The sequence below is a fragment of the Oncorhynchus mykiss genome, chromosome 31, assembly GCF_013265735.2.
Source record: "Oncorhynchus mykiss isolate Arlee chromosome 31, USDA_OmykA_1.1, whole genome shotgun sequence".
NCBI classification, from domain to species: Eukaryota; Metazoa; Chordata; class Actinopteri; order Salmoniformes; family Salmonidae; genus Oncorhynchus; species Oncorhynchus mykiss.
The window spans coordinates 27,447,962-27,452,961 of NC_050571.1; the positions used below are offsets into that span (position 1 = coordinate 27,447,962).

General features: G+C 49.8%; 1 protein-coding gene across 2 annotated transcripts in view; it reads right to left on the minus strand.

The window, feature by feature from the left end:
• The window catches only part of LOC110504900 (SPARC (osteonectin), cwcv and kazal like domains proteoglycan 1), a 447,194-nt gene that overhangs the window by 239,508 nt on the left and 202,686 nt on the right, over positions 1-5,000 (minus strand). The window lies entirely within an intron of this gene.

Genomic DNA, 5,000 nt, shown 5'->3' on the forward strand with positions numbered 1-5,000 from the left:
TTTGTAAGGGATGTGTTGGTGTCAATTTCACCTCTCTCTACCCCTTCAACAAGAGTTGTAGTGGCAAATTTGCCTCCGTTTATTACGGATGATCAAATTAGGAAAGAGCTGAGTCGTTTTGGTAAGTTTGCTAGCGGTTTCCGTGTACTGTCAGCAGGTTTTCAGGCAGATGCCGTTAAGCACGTTGTTTCGTTCAGGAGGCAAGTGTTTATGTTTCTGAACAATAATGAGCAACAGCTAAATGTGCATTTTAAAGTGAGGCATGGGGAGGGGCTCTATGCCGGTTTTGCCAGCACAGATAGTCTACGGTGTTTTGAATGTGGGGATTTGGGGCACAAGAGTTTTGCGTGCCCACATAAAGGCCATAGACAAGGTGAGGGTACAAGCGCAAGTGGGGGAAATCGAGGTCAAAATGCAGGGGGTAAGGAGATGCAGATAGCAGAGACTGGGCCTAGTCAGTCTAGAGATGATGGTGTAGATGAGGCTGGGCCTAGTCAGGCTAGAGATGGTAGGGTAGTGGAGGCTGGGTCTAGTCAGGCTAGAGATGGTGGAGAAGCAGAGGCTGGGTCTAGTCAGGCTAGAGATGGTAGGGTAGTGGAGGCTGGGTCTAGTCAGGCTAGAGATGGTGGAGAAGCAGAGGCTGGGTCTAGTCAGGATAGAGATCGTGGGATAGCTGAGGCTGGGCCTAGACATGCTATGGAGGGTGGTGCAGATAATGCTGGGCCGAGTCATGCTATGGAGGGTGGTGTAGCTGAGGCTGGGCCTAGTCATGCTATGGAGGGTGGTGCAGATGATGCTGGGCCTAGTCATGCTATGGAGGGTGGTGTAGCTGAGGCTGGCCCTAGTCATGCTATGGAGGGTGGTGTAGCTGAGGCTGGCCCTAGTCATGCTATGGAGGGTGGTGCAGATGATACTGCGTCTAGTCAGGTTATTCTAGTGGATGACGAGAGTATAGTGGGGAAGTGTAAGAGATTAGGGGGGAGGAGGAGGGTGTCAAGAGGAAAAGGAAAAAGGGTGTGGACAAAGGCACCATGGAAATGTTGCCTGTTGCTGTGGGTGAGGCCCTAACCAGAGAGAAAGGGCAGGTGGTCAGGGTGGGAGATAGAGAAGAGGAGGAAAGTGAGTCTGAGGAAGAGGATGAGGAGTTATTTTTTTCAGACTCCTCTTCAATTGGCCCGGAGCTGACAGCCAGTCAACCAGAGGGGTCTAAGTACACGTTGAGAGAACTGACAAGGTTCCTGAATGAGACTAAGGGGAAAAAAGTTAATCTTGAGGCTTTTTTTCCTGATCCTAGAAAGTTTGTAAGATCAGTACAACATGCTATGAGAAATGAGGGGCATGGTGTCCTCTCACCCAGGAAACGGTTTAGGTTGAGGAAGTGGGTCACAACAGTGCGTAAAGGTTTACCTTCAGACACTGTTTAAATGTTTAATTTCTTACTGACACTGGGGCTTTTTGAGCTTTGCTATTGGTCTATTTCTCTGCTGGCTTTTCTCCCACTTCTTATGGAGACTCTTCGGGTAGGCTCGCTCAATATAAATGGCGCCAGAGATGCAGGAAAGAGGAGTGTGTTGGGTGAATATGTAAAACAAAAAAAAGTACAGGTGTTGTTCCTGCAGGAGACGCATAGTGATGTGGTGAATGAAGTTGATTGGGGGCTCTGGTGGAAAGGTGCAAGTGTGTTGAGCCATGGGACAAATCTTAGTGCAGGGGTGGCAGTCCTTTTTGCACCGGGTCTGGCTGTAAAAATTTGCTCCTCAAAGGAGGTGTGTAGGGGTAGGTTGCTTGTTGTTAAAGCAGAAATTAACAACATGTGTTTTGTCTTTATAAATGTGTATGCGCCTAACACAGGGAGAGAAAGAGGGGTTCTATTTGGGAGTCTTAGACAGGAACTCTCACAAGTAGCGCCTGAGGAGACGCTGGTGATCGGAGGTGACTGGAACTGTACAATGGATTTTGCAAAAGACAGAAATGGGGAAGAGCCTCATTCAGTGTCAGTGGGAGTGTTAAGGGATATCTTTAATCAGTTTGACCTAGTGGATGTTTGGAGAACTAAACATCCAAACACAAGACAGTATACGTGGGTGAAGGTTTTTGGGGCTAGGGTGAGTGCAGCTTGACTTGATCGTTTTTACATGTCCAGGAATCAGAGCAATAGGCTGCTGGGTGCTAACATTCTCCCAGTGGGGTTTTCGGATCACCACATAACCATGGCTCGGCTGTCTATTTCACCAGGGCCCCGGCAGGCATCTTATTGGAAGTTCAATGTAAAGCTCTTACAAGATGCCACTTTTTGCTCAGGTTTCCAGACTTTTTGGGAAAGATGGGGGCAGCGAAGAGAGGAGTATGAGTCTCTGAGTCAATGGTGGGATGTGGGGAAAGTGCAAATTCGGCTTTTCTGTCAACAGTATACTGCTCTCTCATCCTCAGAGGCTAGGAGAGTATTGGGGGAACTAGAGCGGTGTATTAGTGAGATGGAGGTAGAGATGGTGGGGCAAGGCAATGTAGGCCTCCAGGCTAACTTAGCCGAATTACGTAAGGATTCTAATGTGAACTTTGGACTGGTCTCTTTAGATCAAGAGAAGGCTTTTGATAGAGTGGATCATGAGTATCTGTTTAATGTGATGTCTGTGTTTGGGTTTGGGAAGAGTTTTGTGACCTGTGTGAAGCTGTTGTATGCTGGGGCGTCATGTATGGTTAAGGTGGGAGGGGGGCTCAGTAGGCCAGTCTGGGTGAGACGGGGCATTAGACAAGGATGCCCTCTATCTGGGCAGCTGTACACACTAGCCATTGAGCCTTTTTTAGGACTGCTACGCAGGAGACTGCGGGGAGTGTGCTGGACAGGCATGGATGTGGTGACAGGAATTAGCAGTCTCAGCATATGCAGATGATGTTTCTGTGATGGTCAGGGATGGGCAAGATATGCAGGAACTAGAGACCAGTCTGAAGGTGTACGAGGGAGCTTCATCAGCTAAGGTAAACTGGGGAAAGAGCAAAGCTCTGTTATGTGGGGCATGGGGGGATAGGGCTCCTCCTCTGCTTCCAGGGGGTTTGCAGTGGGGTTGTGAAGGGCTTAAAGTGTTGGGGGTGTACCTGGGCTCGGAGAGGTGGGTCAGCAAGAACTGGGAGGGGCTGTCACAGGCAGTGGTGTCAAGACTGGCCAGGTGGAGGTGGCTCCTGTCCCAAGTGTCATATAGAGGGAGGGTGCTGATAATCAACAACCTGGTGGCATCTTCCTTGTGGCATAAACTGGCTGCTGAACCCCTCAACCCCCCCGCCGGTCTGCTTGCAGACCTGCAACGCAAGCTGGTGGACTTTTTTTGGTCGGGACATCACTGGCTGAAGGCAGCAGTTTTGTACATGACCGTCCACGAAGGAGGACAGGGCCTGGTGGAACTGGAGAGCAGGATGGCTGCTTTCCGACTAAAGGCGGTGCAGAGACTGCTGTACCACACTGATGTTGGCTGGAGGGAACCAGCATGCGCGCTGCTGATGAGAGCTGGCGGATTAGGGTTGGACCGGCAGCTGTTCCTCATGAAGCTGGAGAGGCTGAGTACAGCAGGTCTCTCAGAGTTTTACTCTGCGGTGCTGAGGGCCTGGCAGCTGCTAAAGCCCACACGAGAAGGGGGTGTAGAGCCTGGGCAGTGGATGTGGGAGGAGCCTATCTTCCACAACCCAGCCATCCCTTTGAGATCGGTTCAGTCGGCCACCCTGCAGAGGCAACTGATGGCAGGGGGTTTACAAAGGCTGGGTGACCTGAGACTGCTGGGAGAGGAGGGGTGGAAAACCCCGGAGGTCTTGGCGCAACAAACAGGAATAACGTCTCTTAGGCTGCTGGAGAGATTCCTGGAAGAGGTCCAGGAGGCACTGTCTGAGCCGGTAAGGGGGGTGTTTGAGAGGCCAAAGGGAGAGGGGCCACCAATGTTCCCGCCACTGCAGGTGACGGCAGAGACTGGAGACTGGCAAGGGGGTCTGGAGGACTTGTTAGATTTTAACACTCCGAGCCTGGGGGAGTTTGAGGGGGTGGGAGGTAAAGCCCTCTACAACCTCTGCGTTAAGGTTAGGAGCATTAGAAGCCTAACAGGAGTGAAGGCACATCAGTGGCAGGGGGTATGTGGGGCGGAGAGTATGGTGGGTTTTAGATGGAGGGCGCTCTACAAACCCCCAGTACCAAAGAGGTCAGGGGATCACCAGTGGAGGGTTCTTCATGGAGCCCTGGCCACTAACAGCTGGTTGGCACGGGTTGATCCGGGAATTGGGCAGGGGTGTCCTTTCTGTCAAATGAAAGAAACTGTAATTCATGTGTTTTCTGTGTGCACCAGGTTAATGCCATTAATGTCTCTGTTGAAATGTCTGTGTGACAGGTTGGGGGTGATTTTTGCTGTTGGGATGTTTATAATGGGATACAGGTATTCGAGTAAGGAGAAAGAAAAATGTGTTTTGTTGAATTTTCTGTTTGCTCAGGCAAAGTTAGCTATTTGGCTAACAAGGAGGAACAGGGTTAAAGGTGGGGGGATAACAGACCCTTTACTACTGTTTAATGGGATGGTCTCTGCGCGCCTTAGGGTTGAGTTTGAGTTCTATAAAATTATCATATGTGTGGAGATGTTTGAGGAGATATGGTGTGTTGGGGGGGGCTGTCTGTATTGCTGGGGAAGATGTTTTGGATATACGGTTGTAGGAGAGGGTTTTTGTGTATGGTGATTTGTATCATGTGGTAGATGGAAAAGTGAGTATGGTACATGAATGCAGTACAGGATATATTTTTTATTTTTTATTTTAGGAGTGGGGGGGGGGGGGTGAGTTTTAAATGAATTGAGAATGTTTCAATAAAGAAGGACCAAAAGTCAAAAGTCTCTCTCTCTCTCTCTCTCTCTCTCTCTCTCTCTCTCTCTCTCTCTCTCTCTCTCTCTCTCTCTCTCTCTCTCTCTCTCTCTCTCACTTTCTCTCTCAGTTACTGAAACATGACTCTTTCTCTCTCAGCTCCTGAAACATGACTC